This window comes from Oncorhynchus masou, chromosome 10, assembly GCF_036934945.1.
Source record: "Oncorhynchus masou masou isolate Uvic2021 chromosome 10, UVic_Omas_1.1, whole genome shotgun sequence".
Lineage (NCBI taxonomy): Eukaryota > Metazoa > Chordata > Actinopteri > Salmoniformes > Salmonidae > Oncorhynchus > Oncorhynchus masou.
The window spans coordinates 26,188,320-26,207,302 of NC_088221.1; positions in this window are offsets into that span (position 1 = coordinate 26,188,320).

The window sequence follows — 18,983 nt, forward strand, 5'->3', positions numbered from 1 at the left end:
AGGGTCTCCTCGTCGAGGTTAAGGATGAGATCCTCTCCCGGGAGGTTCCTTCCAGTCTGGACTCCTTAATAGCTCTCGCTATTCGCATAGAGCGACGGTTTGATCTTCGTCGCCGAGCTCGTGGAAAGGAGCTCGCGTTCTCCGTTGCTCCCCTCTCCACATCACTGCCACCTGCCGCATCACTGCCACCCTCCTCCGCCGGCTCGGCTGCTGAGCCTATGCAGCTGGGGGTATCCGCATCTCGGCCAAGGAGAAGGAACGGAGAATCACCAATCGCCTCTGTCTCTACTGCGGCTCCGCTGGTCATTTTGTCACCTCATGTCCAGTAAAAGCCAGAGCTCATCAGTAAGAGGAGGGCTACTGGTGAGCGCAACTACTCAGGCCTCTCCTTCTGGATCACGCACTACCTTTCCGGTCCATCTCCGCTGGCCCGGTTCATCTGCTTCCTGCAGTGCCTTGATAGACTCTGGGGCGGAGGGCTGTTTTATGGACGAGACCTGGGCTCGGGAACATGACATTCCTCTCAGACAGTTAGGGGAGCCCACGGCCTTGTTCGCTTTAGATGGTAGTTCTCTCCCCAAGATTCAGCGTGAGACGCTGCCTTTAACCCTCACTGTCTCTGGTAATCATAGCGAAACCATTTCTTTTTTTTTAATTTTTCGTTCACCTTTTACACCTGTTGTTTTGGGTCATCCCTGGCTAGTGCGCCATAACCCTTCTATTAATTGGTCTAGTAATACTATCCTATCCTGGAATGTTTCTTGTCATGTGACCTGTTTAATGTCTACTATCCCTCCTGTTTCCTCTGTCTCTTCTTCACAGGAGGAGCCTGGCGATTTGACAGGGGTGCCGGAGGAGTATCACGATCTGCGCACGGTGTTCAGTCGTTCCAAGGCCACTTCTCTCCCTCCACACCGGTCGTATGACTGTAGTATTGATCTCCTTCCGGGAACTACTCCCCCGGGGTAGATTATACTCTCTGTCGGCTCCCGAACGTAAGGCTCTCGAGGATTATTTGTCGGTTTCGCTCGACGCCGTTACCATAGTCTCCTCCTCCTCTCCCGCCGGAGCGGGGTTTTTTTGTTCAGAAGAAGGACGGGTCCCTGCGCCCATGCGTGGATTATCGAGGGCTGAATGACATAACAGTTAAGAATCGTTATCCGCTTCCTCTTATGTCTTCAGCCTTCGAGATCCTGCAGGGAGCCAGGTTTTTCACCAAATTGGACCTTCGTAACGCCTACCATCTCGTGCGCATCAGGGAGGGGGACGAGTGGAAGACGGCGTTTAACACTCCGTTAGGGCACTTTGAATACCGGGTTCTTCCTTTCGGCCTCGTTAACGCTCCAGCTGTCTTTCAGGCACTAGTTAACGACGTCCTGAGAGACATGCTGAACATTTTTGTTTTCGTTTACATGGACGATGTCCTGATTTTTTCACCGTCTCTCTCGATTCATGTTCAGCACGTGCGACGCGTCCTCCAGCGCCTTTTGGAGAACTGTCTTTATGTGAAGGCTGAGAAGTGCACTTTTCATGCCGCCTCTGTCCCTTTTCTCGGTTCCGTTATTTCCGCTGAGGGCATTAAGATGGATCCCGCTAAGGTCCAGGCTGTCATTGATTGGCCCGTTCCTAAGTCACGCGTCGAGCTGCAGCGCTTTCTGGGCTTCGCTAATTTCTATCGTCGTTTCATCCGTAATTTCGGTCAGGTGGCAGCTCCCCTCACAGCCCTTACTTCTGTTAAGACGTGCTTTAAGTGGTCCGTTTCCGCCCAGGGAGCTTTTGATCTTCTTAAGAATCGTTTTACATCCGCACCTATTCTTGTTACACCTGACATCTCTAGTCAGTTTGTTGTTGAGGTTGACGCGTCAGAGGTGGGCGTGGGAGCCATTCTTTCTCAGCGCTCTCTCTCTGACGGCAAGGTCCATCCTTGCGCGTTTTTCTCTCATCGCTTATCGCCGTCAGAACGTAACTATGATGTTGGTAATCGCGAACTGCTCGCCATCCGCTTAGCCCTAGGCGAATGGCGACAGTGGTTGGAGGGGCGACCGTTCCTTTTGTCGTTTGGACTGACCATAGGAACCTTGAGTACATCCGTTCAGCCAAACGACTTAATGCGCGTCAGGCTCGTTGGGCTCTGTTTTTCGCTCGTTTCGAGTTTGTTATTTCTTATCGTCCGGGCTCAAAAAACACCAAGCCTGATGCTTTATCTCGTCTCTTCAGTTCTTCTGAGGTCTCCACCGACCCCGAGGGGATTCTCCCTGAGGGGCGTGTTGTCGGGTTGACTGTCTGGGGAATTGAGAGGCAGGTAAAGCAAGCACTCGCTCACACTCCGTCGCCGCGAGCTTGTCCTAGGAACCTTCTGTTCGTTCCCGTTCCTACTCGTCCGGCCGTTCTTCAGTGGGCCCACTCTGCCAAGTTAGCCGGCCACCCCGGCGTTCGGGTACGCTCGCTTCCATTCGCCAGCGTTTCTGGTGGCCCACTCGGGAACGTGACGCGCGTCGATTTGTCGCCGCTTGTTCGGTCTGCGCGCAGACTAAATCTGGGAACTCTCCTCCTGCCGGCCGTCTCAGACCGCTTCCCATTCCCTCTCGACCGTGGTCTCACATCGCTTTAGATTTTATCACCGGACTGCCTTCATCAGCGGGGAAGACAGTTATTCTTACGGTTGTCGATAGATTCTCTAAGGCGGCTCATTTCATTCCTCTCGATAAGCTCCCTTCTGCTAAGGAGACGGCTCAGATCATTATCGAGAATGTTTTCCGAATTCATGGCCTTCCGTCTGACGTCGTTTCCGACAGAGGCCCGCAGTTCACGTCTCAATTTTGGAGGGAGTTTTGCCGTTTGATTGGGGCTTCCGTCAGTCTCTCGTCCGGCTTTCATCCCCAGTCTAACGGTCAAGCCGAACGGGCCAATCAGACTGTTGGTCGCATTTTACGCAGTCTTTCTTTTCGTAACCCTGCGTCTTGGTCAGAACAGCTCCCCTGGGCAGAGTACGCCCACAACTCGCTTCCCTCGTCTGCTACCGGTCTATCCCCTTTTCAGAGTAGCCTCGGGTACCAGCCTCCGCTGTTCTCATCTCAGCTCGCCGAGTCCTGCGTCCCCTCCGCTCAGGCTTTTGTCCAGCGTTGCGAGCGCACCTGGAAGGGGGTCAGGTCGGCACTTTGCCGTAATAGGGCGCAGACTGTGAGGGCCGCTAATAAAGCGTAGGACCAAGAGTCCTAGATATTGTTGCGGTCAGAGAGTATGGCTCTCCACTCAGAACCTTCCCCTTAAGACAGCTTCTCGCAAGTTGGCCCCGCGGTTCATTGGTCCGTTCCGTATTTCTCAGGTCATTAATCCTGTCGCAGTGCGACTTCTTCTCCCGCGCTATCTTCGTCGCGTTCACCCGGTCTTCCATGTCTCCTGTGTTAAGCCCGTTCTTCGCGCCCCCCGCTCGTCCCTCCCCCCCCATCCTTGTCGAGGGCGCACCCATCTACAGGGTTCGTAAGATTTTGGACATGCGCCCTCGGGGCCGTGGTCATCAGTACCTAGTGGATTGGGAGGGGTACGGTCCTGAGGAGAGGAGTTGGGTTCCCTCTCGGGACGTGCTGGACCGTTCGCTGATCGATGATTTCCTCCGTTGCCGCCAGGTTTCCTCCTCGAGTGCGCCAGGAGGCGCTCGGTGAGTGGGGGGGGGTACTGTCATGTCTTGTTATGTCTGTTCCTGTCCTTTCTCTTCACTCTGTCTCTCTCTGTTGGTCTTTTTAGGTTACCTTCTCTGTCTCTCATTCTTCAGCTGTTCTACATCTACCCTAACTAGCTCATTCACTCTTTCCCACCTGTTATCTCTTCCCCCTCTGATTAGGTCTCTATTTCTCTCTCTGTTCCTGCTACTTTCAGTGTCTGATTCTTGTTTGTGTTTTTGATGCCAGAAGCAAGCTGTCGTCCCGTTTGCTTCCACCTTGTCCTATCCTGTCGGAGTCCGCCTGGCAGGTGCATCCTGCATTATACTAACGTTCTTTTTGTTCCATTGACTACGTTGGAAGAGGATTTATGCCATTCCTGTTTTTCATTAAAGAACTCTGTTTTCTGTTAAAACCGCTTTTGGGTCTTCACTCAAGTACATAACAATATCAAAGCAGCAGAGCTTTGGCGGTGAGACACGCATTTGACCATCTTCTCACGCTCACACGCCACACCGCGTATACCTCAAGCATTGAATTTGACTGTTTTTATTTGTCTATTTCGTCCCTTTGTATAGTTAATGTGTTAACTTTTCAACTGTGCTCCAAATCGTTTTGAAATCGGAGCATCTGCGCCTGCAATTTAACATCACGAGCGGAACCTCTGTCATTGTCATGTCCTGCCAAAGCCCTGTGAATCGCGGCACATTGAAGCATATGATTGGGCTCGTTGTGTAAGAGATCAAGGGAATTGAATGCGCGTTTTAAATAAACGTTCCTCGAGAAGAGTGGAGCTAAATGGAGAGAGAACATTCTCTGCTGAGTTTATTAAAACCTGATGGGGCTACAGGTTCCCAACTGGGAACACCCCCCCCCCCCTTCAGCCCAAACGGTGGCGCAGGGAAAGCAAAAATATTCTTAAAAATATTTAACCTTCACACATTAACAAGTCCAATAGCTTAAATGAAAGATAAACACCTTGTTCATCTACCCAGCATGTAAGAATTTTAAAATGTTTTACAGCGAAAACATAGCACATATTTATGTTAAACCACCACTAGGAAAACATACAATATGTAGCCACATGGCTATGCAAAATAGCACAATCACAAACGCAGGATTAAAAGAAAAATAATTCACTAACCTTTTGAAAATCTTCATCAGATGACAGTAATAGCACATGTTACACAGTACATTTATGTTTTTTTCAATAATATGCAATTTATATCCATAAATCTCCATTTACATTGAGCCATGTTCAAAAAATGCCCGAGAAATGACCGGAGAAATTATAAATATCTCCGGTAGCTAACGCCAGATAACAGCAATAAACATCATAAACTTTGACTAAATATACATGTTCTACATATATTTAGAAAGATACACTTCTTCTTAATGCAAACGATGTGTTACATTTATTTTTAACGTTACAGAATTCGTTCACTATTCAATAATCTGAGACGGCGCTCAGCCATTAGCATTATTTCTCTACTATGTTGGATTCGACAAAAATACAATTTTATAACATAAATATTCCCTTACCTTTGATGGTCTTCGACAAGAATGTCGTGGAAGGAGTTATACTTACCTAATATAACGTTTGGTTGCTGTTGGTGTGTCTTTGTATTAGCAAACGCTAACATCTTTAGGTGAATTACCCCAAAAAGGACTTCTGATCACAAAAATTGCGCATCAAAACTTCAAATTTACATATTATATGTCGACTAAACTGGTCAAACTAAGTGCAGAATCAAGCTTTAGGATGTTTTTAACGTACAAAACAATTGGCGATTAAATCAAACATAACGAACTCTCTTCAAGCAAGCTGGAAAAAAAATACCCTTTTCACAGAGCGCGCACCTGAAAACTCGTGACACCTCAGTATTTTGCCTGCCAAGCAGTCAAAGCTCGTGCTATTTTCTCCGTTCCATGTCTCATTGAAAGACGAGAGCGCGCTGAAGAAATAGAATAGGGTGGGGGCGATGAAGTCAAAGTTGGAGCAACTTTCTTAGGAGAGAGAGAGAGTTTGGGAGAATGGCTGCCCTGTGAGTTCTGCTTTACATACAGACATAATTCGAACGGTTTTAGAAGCTTTAGAGTGCTTTCTATTCAATAATAATTATTATATGCATATATTAGCAATTTTTGACAGTTTTTTTAAAGTTTACTTTGGGCACACAATTCATCCAAAGGGGGCAGTATTTCCCCGAGCCCCATCAGGTTTAAACCGTAAAAACAGCAGCAACGTAGCGCTGTCATGCACAAAAACTCACGAAATCTGCTGAAATACATTTTGTACATATATGCGCGAATTGAATGTGAGGCTGGGCTGTATGTACAAGGATGTCAACAAATGTTGGTTGCTGTAACTCCCGTCCGTATTGCAGAATGCAGCCTTTGACAGAATAAAGATCAATGTAATCCACAAATGCATGAGTTTCCTCGTTTGGTGATTGGCATTTAGTCTGTGACAACTCAAAGCAGACATACTGTATGTTTAAGCAGGGATGTTTGGTAGGGTAAACGGATTTTTAACAATGAAAATAATTTTGCCAAACAGATTGTAAACCAAAAAGTGCAAACTTGATTTCTAGAGGGGGGACAATAAATCGAAAATAATTTGGGTCGTGTGTAGTGGCAGATTTATGTAATCTTGTCTTCAGGAGATTTTTATTATCTATTTACTTTAATTAGTTTGATCAGTGGAACAATTCTCATGATTAACAATGAGTGTTAATATACAGGGTAATTACTATGCTTGTCAGCAAGAACACCACTGTTATTCCCCACACTTATTTTAGTATTCCACTTCTTAATTATTTTTCCAGTGTAATCACATATTTGAAGTCTGATATGCCTACTTGGGTCTTTGAAAATGAATTATATGAGGTTATGTATTTTTGCAGCCATTCATTGCCAGTAATGCATTGGATAGGAAATGCTCCAGCCCTCAAATACAAGTTTTGACATTTTAGTATTGTGCACATGCTAGGCAGAGATGGTAAGTGGACTCACATCACATAAATGCATCCTATTTTGTCTATGTAGAGTACGTTGATGGTAAGGACTTGTAGGTATAAACCACCTGAATGTTGATATTCATTAGATGTTTCTTGATGGTTGAGAAATTAATTGTTAAAACAAAAACATTTTCAAACACCCAGCACTTGGGAAACATAGATCAGGGGCACAACACTCCTGGAGAGGAAACAGGTTTTTCTTCCAGCCATATTTTAAAGAGATAGTTTACCCAAATTACAAAATACAAAATGTTTGTGTCCTTATCTTGTAAGCAGTCTATGGACTGCAATCTATGATTTGGCTACCCACTGCCATACACCAATAATATTAGTATTTCCTGTGTGGAGCCTTAGTGTAGTGGTAACATGTGTCACATACAACCTTCCACCTGAGAACAGGGATCAATCTCTGCTTCCAACCTTCCCACTGTTTCTCCCATTTGCCTGTCTCCCCATTTCATTGCTGTCTGAATAAAGTGTCAAACCACCTACAAAATATTAGCATACTTCAAATGCAATCCCCCCCAAAATCTAAAAGTAACAAAGTCATTGAATTTTGAGTGTTCATTTAATGTTCAAAGCATCCTGAATACAGTTGGGCCAAGCTTCCCGACAGCGATGGAACTGAGGGCTTTCGAGTGTTTTAACGATGCATCTTTCTTACAACGGCCGAAGATACAACATGTGTTTCCCAAAACACCATGCAGAGAAAATATTTGTTAAGTGCGTCATTCAGGCATGTGTCGAAACTGATAGGATGGAAAGAAAGGAAACAATTCTCTCGGATCAGCGTTATCCCTTTCCATCTTACCTTAACATTATAATAATGCACTAAATCAAGATTTGCCACATCATTTCGCACGTTACACCTCTTGAAATATATAGAAGAAAAATTTACAGATGGTGGCGTACAAATAGCTAAATAAGACATTAAATATATTTCAATATCATTCATATATAGGTCTATGTAGCCTAAACTATTTCTTTTTGAATACAGTAATCTTGGTTTCCATTTGAAGAGTCTTTATACCCTTTGCTTGTTTTGAAAAAGAAATGGAAAACTTTGTATTTGTAGTCACTGTCACATGTACCTACACAACTGGGGGCGGCAGTGTAGCCTAGTGGTTAGAGTATTGGACTAGTAACCAAAAGGTTGCAAGTTCAAATCCCTGAGCTGACAATGTACAAAATCTTTCATTCTGCCCCTGAACAGGCAGTTAACCCACTGTTCCTAGGCCGTCATTGAAAATAAGAATTTGTTCTTAACTGACTTGCATAAAAAAAATTAAAAAATTTGTTCTGAAGATATCACCAGACAGATAAACATCTTTATTTTGTTTTTATCGGAGAGCTTCTGTGTATAAAGTGATAAGTGATAAGGAAGGGCAAAAAAAGCATCTAATGACGTACTTAGAAAACAAACATTTAAAGAGCAACTATAGTAAAGATGGTTTTGGAACAGCTCTGAGATTTTAATGATATGGTTTTAATGATAAACAGAGCATTAAGATGCTTTTGGGAAACCGGGCCCTGACCTGTGGTTTACATTTACATTCCACTTGGGTCATAGGTCTAAGCCATGTCACAATATGTCGAATTGCAGGAAAATAGCTGTAAAACAGTCACATTTTCCTGGGGGAGGACCCCCAGAACCCCCTCTAGGGGTTTTGCCAGGTAGCAATGAATATCACATAGCAAATCTCACTCCAAGCTTTCTTGAAAAGTTGGCAGCCCTGAATTTTGTTTTAAGCACTTCACAAAATGTCACCTGCCTGCTTTTTTACTGACAGCCACATTGTGAAGAGCTACTGCAACTAATGATCCAACTATTGTCTGTTTTTATCTTCCTGATTTGTTTCAGTGGATTAAAATGAGTCTTGCTATGACAAGATTTGGTCATAGCTGTAGATCAGACGAGGGTGAGTTGGCAACCTAGAGGAAGTCATTTTTTGCCCACACAGCAAATCCTCCAGTATTAAAAATAAACAGAACACTGAGAGTGTTCAGTCTATGGACCCATATAGACACTGGAAGGAACATTGTTAATTTAACACACTGTTTAGTGTAAAGCCTTATTCAAATATTTCCCAGAATGCCTTTTGACTAAATTGTAGTTACCACCTAAGACTGTAATTGTAAGTGACAGCGACATGGTTGTTGCATTTATCAATTATTGGTCCTATGGACTTCACCAAGTGAGATCCTAAACAAATATGTTATCAAAATATATATGTTTAGGTCCTATTCCCAAAATAGATGGCATCATGAGGCTGGAAAATTATGTGGAAATATTGAAGCAACATCTCAAGACATCAGTCAGGAAGTTAAAGCTTGGTTGCAAATGGGTCTTCCAAATGCATACTTCCAAAGGTGTGGCAAAATAGCTTAAGGACAACAAAGTCAAGGTATTGGCGTGGCCATCACAAAGCCCTGACCTCAATCCCATAGAAAGGTTGTGGGCAGAACTGAAAAAGCGTGTGTGAACAAGGAGGCCTACAAACCTGACTCATTTACACCAGCTCTGTCAGGAGGAAAGGACAAAATTCACCCGACTTATTGTGGGAAGTTTGTGGAAGGCTACACGAAATGCTTGACCCAAGTTAAACAATTTAAAGGCGATGTTACCAAATACTAATTGAGTATATGTAAACTTCTGACCCACTGGGAATGTGATGAATGAAATAAAACCTGAAATAAATCTTTCTCTCTACTATTATTCTGACATTTCACATTCTTAAAATAAAGTGGTGATCCTAACTGACCTGAGACATGGAATGTTAACTAGGATTAAATGTCAGGAATTGTGAAAAATTTAGTTTAAATGTATTTGGCTAAGGTGTATGTAAACTTACGACTTCAACTGTATGTTTGTGCATGTACATTGATTGATTCATTAATTAATCTTATGCTACTCAAATATAAATTACAAACATTTTCTAAACTGATCCAATATGTTACTTGGACTTATTGCACCGGTTACTGAAATGTTTTTTTCCAGTTTAGATGCTTTTCACCATATAGGCTTACGCTGTTTAAAGTCACATAGCTAAGGCTGCATTTACACAGGCAGCCCAATTCAGATCATAAAAAGATCTGAAGTGATTAGGCAAAAAAACTATTATTGGGAAAAATATCATAATTGGGCTTCCTGTGTAAACGCAGTAATAGTCTTCCCAACCCTGGCAGTCATTCTGAATACAGGTTGCAGTTGATTCAAATTCCAAAGTTGGATATCCCCACTGGCAGGATTTCAATAAGACTTACTAGTTTAATTAATGACTCTGTCATACTGACTCTGTCATACGCTTGACATTTTTGTTGTCCTAGGCTACATGGCTAAAATGCTAGTTCACTAGACAACTTGCTTTCATGGACAACGATGTGGCAGGCCAGCTAGTTAACATTAGCCAGCCAACTACATCCAGCTACATGTTGAACTTCCATCCTCTCAGGCCAGGGGCAAAATTTATGAATTTAAGGCTGGATCAGAATTGCCATTATAATCATTGGCAGTACGGAGATTTAAGTAAAACCACAAGTCCAAATCCCTATCTCCATCCATGGCTAATTTAGGAAAGGGACACTTCTAGATAGCTAGCTAGCTAGCTAGCCACCGGAGGACACACAATGAGATACAAAATTAATGTTTTCTGTCAGTGACGTTTGGTTTCTAATGTGACGGGATTGGTGTGAAGCCAAATCCAAACTGGCTTCCCTTTAACCTTTTTTTGGTGTGCCAGAACCATTCACAGCTGAGCTCAGTTCAGTTTGGCGGCAACAATGTTATACTGTTTCAGACCAGACTGCATAGACATACAGAGACAGAGGGGCGCTGTTTCATTCGCTTGGATGCTTGCTCTGGTGAGCTACATTCAGAAACACAATTATTTTGTATATTTTTTTCTTGGTAATTTTTTGAGGGGAGCCTGGCTTCCCTTGGCATCCACTAATACATGCCACTACTGGCTCAGCGGCTCCAGAGACATGCGCCCAGCCTCTGACCACCATCTGCTATATGCGGTTATATGCGGGCAGGGAAATAGATCATGAGCATAGAGAAGAAAATGTGTTTAGACCTGATAATTGATTGCATGATGCAATAGTAAATTAAATTAATAGATTATTGAATGTTATGGTGGACACAGCTTGGTAGAACCAAAACATTATACTGCTTCTGCTCAACAAACTCAAACTCGAAAACGCAGCGTTTGGGGGGGCTGCAGTTCACGAACAACATTGTGTTTATCACCCTCACGGCAGTCAAGCAATGCATTCTACCAAAAGTCGTTCACAATCTAGTCAGGTTGCGGCCACAACTAGGCCTCGTTTCAAATGTATCAAGAAATAATCTTATTTGTATGCATAGCAATCGATACATATAGGCTTACGCTGTTTAAAGCACACATTTACAAGTCTCAATCTCAAATGACAGCTCCAAAAAGCCTCCTATGGTGAACGACGTGAACGAAAGGCTTGTAGAATCGTAAATATATATTTTGAGTTTTCAGTTTCTTTTTCACCGTTAGGGGGTCCTGCATGCTTTGTGCATTACTGACTCAAATTAACAAAATGAGTGAAGATTCGTTATTTTGACTGAACGAGTCGATAACATCAGAGTCAGTAAAAATGAGCCGAACTTCCCATCCCTAGCCCGATCCTCTCTGATGATGTGAAATTCCTATTAGAATCTCGCCGAAGTTAGGCGATCCAACAGTTCACCTGCAACCTGCATTCAGAATGCGTGACAGGGTTAGGAACATTGTGGGAAGACTTAGACTATCTAAGTAATTTAAACTGTAACAAACATTTCAGTAAGGGTTGCATGCTGGAAAATATGGTAATGATGGGAATAGTTTTGGTTCAAAGTGATGTGTATCAGTTTCAGGACCCTGTATTAGGATAAAACTAGGCCCTTAAAACCTCTTAGAGCTAGCTGAAGACATACCCAAATCTAACTGGCTGTAGCTCAGGCACAGAACCAAGGATATGCATATTATTGGTATCATTTGAAAGAAAACACTCTGAAGTTTGTGTAAATGTGAATTGAATGTAGGAGAATATAACACAATAGATCTGGTTTAGATAATACAATGAAAAAAACATACATTTTTATTTTTATGTCATCATCTTTAAAATGAACACGATAAAACAAACATTCAGATAGGATGGTGGGGAAAATTTCAGTGAAAAACATAAGAGGGCAACAGTACTTGTGCAAAGTTTCAGAATGATAACTTCCAAAATGAGTGTGCTACATGACATTTATCATGAAGTCACCCAGGTGTACCACACAAGTAGCCCAAATGTACCCAAGTGGCCAAATTGGTGAAGTTATACATTTTGAATGGAATAACTATATACAAAATACCAAAATGGTATTCTAACACACCCCCTCCCCAAAAAATTGAGAAAAAGCATGAAACAAATAAATATACATTTATAAAATAACACTTTCAATATTTGGAAGACCCTCAGTCCTCTACACAATATTGTGCTGCTGATGCCATTATGAACCAGCTTCATTGGGGGATGGACACCTTGACACTAGGGGCTCCCATTCGGAGTCAGTGTCACTGTGAAAGAAAATGTTCAGTTAGAATAGTTTCATATATGAGCCCTGTATCAACAGGTATAATAAACAGATATACTGTATATAGAGTAGAGGGAACAAAAGGTTGAATATATTATTATAGACCTGCTAGATCTACTGTCTCATATATATTATGACATTTCAGCTAGATCTACTGCCTCTATTATATTATGACAGACCAGCTGTATCTACAGTCTCCATTTCACTTTGACCATTGTTGTGGGCCTGCCCTCCCCTCAACAGCCTCAAATAGGCTATTTCATTTCACAAATAATATTTTATATTATTAATTTCAAACAACGGCATTAGCATGAGAAGAACTTACCAGTCCAAAACGATGTCCTCTCCGTTCAAAAAATATTCCTTCATTTGGGAATCGCTAAATGAACCGTCCTCGATCAATTTATTCTAAAATTGTGTGTATATCTGTATATCTAGACTTAGATTTAGCTTTCCCTGACTTAGTCGCCATACTGATTGGTATATAAACAGCTGAATATGCGCTTTACCAAAACAATGCTGTGCGCAACATGCGTGGCTCCTTCCGGTATGAATCGCCAATGGCGAATGAACCTCTTTACGCCGGAGTTTACTACATGGGTTGGTCTTCCAACACATAAACATTACATATTGCCGTTTACCTCAGCTCATTGGCTATCTACCCAGCTAGATTTCAAGACGATCAGTGGTCATTGGGTTAAAATACAGTCAATCAACGAAACAGCGGTCATATCATTGGTGCACAATGATGTCATTACTTGTTGTCTTCAAATCGGTTTCTTTCAGTCAATACATCCCGCGAAATGACCGATCAGGTTTGGTTTTGTAACAAACAAACCAGTTGATTGCAATGAAACCAAACATGACTGGAAAAGTCACGTTTTGTGTGTGTATTTACCTCGAATGTGTCGTCGAAAATGGAATGAGACGGAATTCATGACACAAGCGGTTCACAAAATGTTTCGTGTTAGGCTATAAAAATGGATTTTATCAAACAAAAGACCATTCATTGTGTAACAATGAGCATTGGGATTGCAAACAGAGGAAGATCGTCAAAGGTAAACAATTAATTTTATTGAAGTTTGTACTTTTGTTACGCCTGTGCTGGTTGAAATAGTTGTTTTTTATGGGGCTCTATCCTCAGATAATCACATCGTATTCTTTTGCAGTAAATATTTTTTTAAATCTGACAACGCAGTTGGATTAGCAAGATTCTAGGCTTTCGAAACATGTGAGACACTTGTATTTTCATGAATGTTTAATATGACTATTTATGTAGTGATCACCGTATGTTGTCGAAATTCATCCCGCTACCTACCGGGTTCGGTGCGCAGAGGTTAAATAAGGCCTTATGATGTAGATATGGTATTGTGTGAAATATTGTTCTATTATTATTCATAACATATTCACTTAGAATTTCACTTGATGAAGTCAATAGAACTGGAATTGGATGAATGCAACAAGAATGTCTCTGTCACTAACAGCTACAGTCATGGGCGGTAACTGTACTGTTTACTCAAAAGGCAAGGCACTCTGGGAGATATTTGAATTAGATTTGCATAACTCTTTCCTACCAACTGAGCACTTCATATAGTACGAGGAAAAAACAATCACCTCGCCCACCTCCAACGTGCACCATCCACCTGGGTGATGCATAACGACCATCTTTATGCCGCAACGCTCACCACCACAGTTCTATACCAATTAGAAATGAGGGGGATGATTAGGTGGCCTTGATGAAATGGGGCTATGTTGGGAATTTAGCCAGGACACCAGGGTTAACATCTCTACTCTTAAGATAAGTGCCATTTTTAAATGACCAGGGAGTCAGGACAACCATTTAACATCCAAGACTGCACCCTACACAGGGCAAGGGTGGTATGCCGCATAATCTTATTCACTATGATTTAAAAAAAGGCAAAACTGATTCTAGATCAGCATTCCCACTCGGATATGCTTTGTGGATACGGACCTAGAGATCCACAGCTTGTCACGCCCTGGTCTAAGTATTTTGTGTTTTTCTTCATGTATTGGGTCAGGTTTGGCGTTTTTGTATTGTGGTGTGTTTTGCCTTGGGGTTTTGGTGTGTATGTATTTGGGATTGTAGCTAGTGGGGTTATCTAGAAAAGTCTATGGCTGTCTGGAGTGGTTCTCAATCAGAGGCAGGTGCTTATCGTTGTCTCTGATTGGGAACCATATTTAGGCAGCCATATTCTTTGAGTTTGTCGTGGGTGATTGTCCTTAGTGTCATGATGTCCTTGTGCTGTGTTAGTTGACACCAGTTTAGGCTGTTTCGGTTTTCATTTTCGTTTATTTGTTTTGTAGTGTTTTGTATTGATTCGTGTTACGTTTGTTTTATTAAACATGGATCACAATAGACACGCTGCAGTTTGGTCCGACTCTCCTTCACCATATGAAAACCGTGACAGAATCACCCACCATAAACGGACCAAGCAGCGTGTCAACAGGCAGGAGCAGCCCAAAGAGGAGCTGCGTATTAAGGATTTCTGGACATGGGAGGAAATCCTTGACGGGAGAGGACCCTGGGCTAAACCAGGGGAGTGTAGTCGCCCAAAGGTGCAGCAGGAGAAGAGGAAACAGGAGCAGCCCAAAGAGGAGCTGCGTATTAAGGATTTCTGGACATGGGAGGAAGAACTGGACGGAAAAGGACCCTGGGCTCAGCCTGGTGAATATCGCCGCCCCAAGGAGGAACTAGAGGCGACTAAAGCGGAGAGGCGCTGGTATGAGGAGGCAGCACGGCGACGTGGATGGAAGCCCGGGAATCAGCCCCAAACATTTATTGGGGGGGGCTATCAGGGAGTATGGCTACGCCAGGTAGGAGACCTGCGCAAACTCCCTGTGCTTACCGGGGGGCTAGAAAGACCGGGCAGGCGCCGTGTTATGCAGTGGTGCGCACGGTGTCCCCAGTGCGGGTGCATGCCCGGTGCGGTATATTTCAGCTCCGCGTATCGGCCGGGCTAGATTGAGCGTCGAGCCAAATGCCATGAAGCCGGCTTTACGCATCTGGTCCCCAGTGCATCTCCTTGGGCCGGCTTACATGGCACCAGCCTTGCGCTCGGTGTCTCCGGTTCGCCTACATAGCCCAGTGCGGGCTATTCCACCTCTCTGCACTGGCAGGGCAACCGAGAGTATTCAACCAGGTAAGGTTGGGCAGGCTCGGTGCTCAAGAGCTCCAGTGCGCCTGCACAGTCTGGTCTATCCAGTACCACCTCCACACCCCAGCCCTCCGGTAGCAGCTCCCCGCACCAGGCTTCCTGTGCGTGTCCTCGGCCCAATACCACCAGTGCCAGCACCACGCATCAGGCCTACAGTGCGCCTCGCCTCTCCTGCCCTGTCGGAGCTTTTCTCCTCTCCAGCGCTGCCGGAGCCTCCTGCCTGTTTGGAGCAGCTAGAGCTGCCAGTCTGCATGGAGCAGCTAGAGCTGCCAGTCTGCATGGAGCAGCTAGAGCTGCCAGTCTGCATGGAGCTGCCAGTCTGCAAGGAGCTGCCAGTCTGCAAGGAGCTGCCAGTCTGCATGGAGCTGCCAATCTGCAAGGAGCTGCCAGTCTGCAAGGAGCTGCCAGTCTGCAAGGAGCTGCCAGTCTGCAAGGAGCTGCCAGTCTGCAAGGAGCTGCCAGTCTGCCCAGCGTCGCCAGTCTGCCCAGCGTCGCCAGTCTGTCCAGATCTGCCAGTCAGCCAGACTCTTCCAGATCTGCCAGACTCTTCCAGATCTGCCAGATCTGCCAGACTCTTCCAGATCTGCCAGTCAGCCAGACTCTTCCAGATCTGCCAGTCAGCCAGACTCTTCCAGATCTGCCAGTCAGCCAGACTCTTCCAGATCTGCCAGACTCTTCCAGATCTGCCAGACTCTTCCAGATCTGCCAGTCAGCCAGACTCTTCCAGATCTGCCAGTCAGCCAGACTCTTCCAGATCTGCCAGTCAGCCAGACCCTTCCAGATCTGCCAGTCAGCCAGACCCTTCCAGATCTGCCAGTCCATCAGACTCTTCCAGATCCGCCAGTCAGCCAGGATCCGCCAGTCAGCCAGGATCCGCCAGTCAGCCAGGATCTGCCGGAACCACCAGCAAGCCAGGATCTGGTAGATCCATCAACCTGCCTGAGCTTTCTCTCACTCCCGAGCTTTCTCTCACTCCCGAGCTTTCTCTCACTCCCGAGCTTTCTCTCACTCCCAAGCTTTCTCTCACACCCGATCTGCTCCTCAGTCCAGTGGGGTTCTGGTTGAGGACTACTGGGCCATGGTCGGCGGCGAGGGTGGTCTATCCAGGGACGCGAGGAGAGGGGACTAAGACATTGACTGAGTGGGTTCCACGTCCCGCGCCGGAGCCGCCACCATGGACAGACGCCCACCCGGACCCTCCCTATTGTTTTGAGGTGCGTTCGGGAGTCCGAACGCACTCAGTCAATGTCGTTTGGGGTTTTGGTGTGTATGTATTTGGGATTGTAGCTAGTGGGGTTATCTAGCAAAGTCTATGGCTGTCTGGAGTGGTTCTCAATCAGAGGCAGGTGCTTATCGTTGTCTGATTGGGAACCATATTTAGGCAGCCATATTCTTTGAGTTTGTCGTGGGTGATTGTCCTTAGTGTCTTGATGTCCTTGTGCTGTGTTAGTTGACACCAGTTTAGGCTGTTTCGGTTTTCATTTTCGTTTATTTGTTTTGTAGTGTTTTGTATTGATTCGTGTTACGTTTGTTTTTTTAAACATGGATCACAATAGACACGCTGCAGTTTGGTCCGACTCTCCTTCACCATATGAAAACCGTGACACAGCTGTAGTTCTGAGGGATAAAAGTAAATAAAAAGTCCCCTTACTATCGACACTTTATACTGACACAATGTTAAAAATAGGAAACATTAACATATGATAAAAAGGTACACAGACAGACCATGTATATATTATACTAGCCTGCAAATGGCTAAAATAAATGATATAATAATTGATTCCCTGTGTTTGGTTATAGTATGTTGCCATTGCCCTGAAATTGAGAAGTCTCACGACCAGGTTTAAAAAGTAACGGTGTGATGGAAAAGAGCTTCAGATAGTGGACAGTCTGTGTCCACTAAAATTGCTGGTGAATCCTCTGACATCTTCAAAGACGGCTGTTCTATAGTCTGTCTTATAGGCAACTTTAAGGCTTTACACTAACCCATTAGCTGATAAACCAGCTAAGTATTAGAATAAGGTGTGCTAGATTAGGGTTGGAGTGAAAATGTACAGGATGTTAGCTCTCCAGGAACAGGGTTGGAGAGCTCTGCGACTAAGCAGTGTGTTAGTTTAACACTGTTCCGGTGTGGGTCCACAGACTCAACACTTTCAATGTTGATTTAACACTCTGTCGAACACTATTTTATTTACACAAGAATTTGCTGTGCATAGTCTCAGTGATGTTAAAGGCTATTATCTGCAGTACAGTAGCTTGAAAATAAATTAGATAGGCATCAAATCAATAGGCATCAAATCAAAATAATACAGGCACTATCCTTACACTGATATCACTTAAATTCCATGTAATGTATTGTGTAATATGGTATATTGACTCCAGAGGAGACTGGTGGGAAGAGCTATAGGAGGACAGGCTCATTGTAATGGCTGGAATGGAATTAATGGAACGGTATCAAACAGATCAAACATATGGAAACCACATGTTGGACTCCGTTCCATAGATGCCATTCCAGACATTACAATGAGCCCGTCCTCCTATAGCTCCTCCCCCAGCTTCCTCTGATTGACTCATGGCACACACACACCAACACACACACGTCATTCACTCACATAAGCTGTTTGCCCGGTTGGAATGTGTGTCCATGTGATTACAGAGATGACTCTCCTTACCTTGTGGTTTGATTTTGTGGGGTTAATGTTGTTGTGGCTGAACTGATCAATGTAATTTGGCCTATGGAAATGTTTCTGTAGTAGACCGCACACATACCCACCAACACGTCAGTCCATTACTATATAGTCCTATGCCCTTTCCTTGCCTGTACTTTTGGTATCGTTTGATCCTCTATGCATACAGGCAATGACCAACAGAACCAGATGAAGATAATCATTTCATTAGAGTAAACTTGGCTTTCATTTTTGTTCTTGCTGACCACTTTTCAAACCAATGTCTTAGAATCAGCAGGTTTCAAACATCATGTTTCATATGTATTGACACTCAGTTCTCTTTTAGGGTTTCAAGTCCGTGTTGACACTGGTCCTTTATAGATCAGTCTGGACCTAACAGTGCTGTAAACACATTCTCATTCACGATGACCACTGCTCGCATTCATTTGGGTACATGTGTGCATGCGTGTGTGTGTGGATGCTCTCTGCTCTTCTCTGATAGAGCTTGGCAGTTTCCTGTCAGTTAGGCAGAGTCACAGTCCATTCCCAGAACTGACACAGTGGCTTGAGTGGAGTCTGCCATGACAATCACAAAAGCCATAGTGACAATACAACTGCATGGACATGGGGAGAGTCCCCAAGGAGCTAACATAGTGGACTGAAATCAGCTCTCACAAGCACCTATAACGTCTGAAAAATAAAATAAGACGCAGCAAACTGTCAAAACGATGACTTCCGACTGCGGCCTTGTGGACAGGCTATGCAAATTCTACCCTGATGTCCCTGATTGCGATCACCGCTATGTGTTGTCATTTACAGTAATTGCATAGCGTTTGTTGGTAAAGTGTTAGTGGAAAAATGTGTGTCGGCTT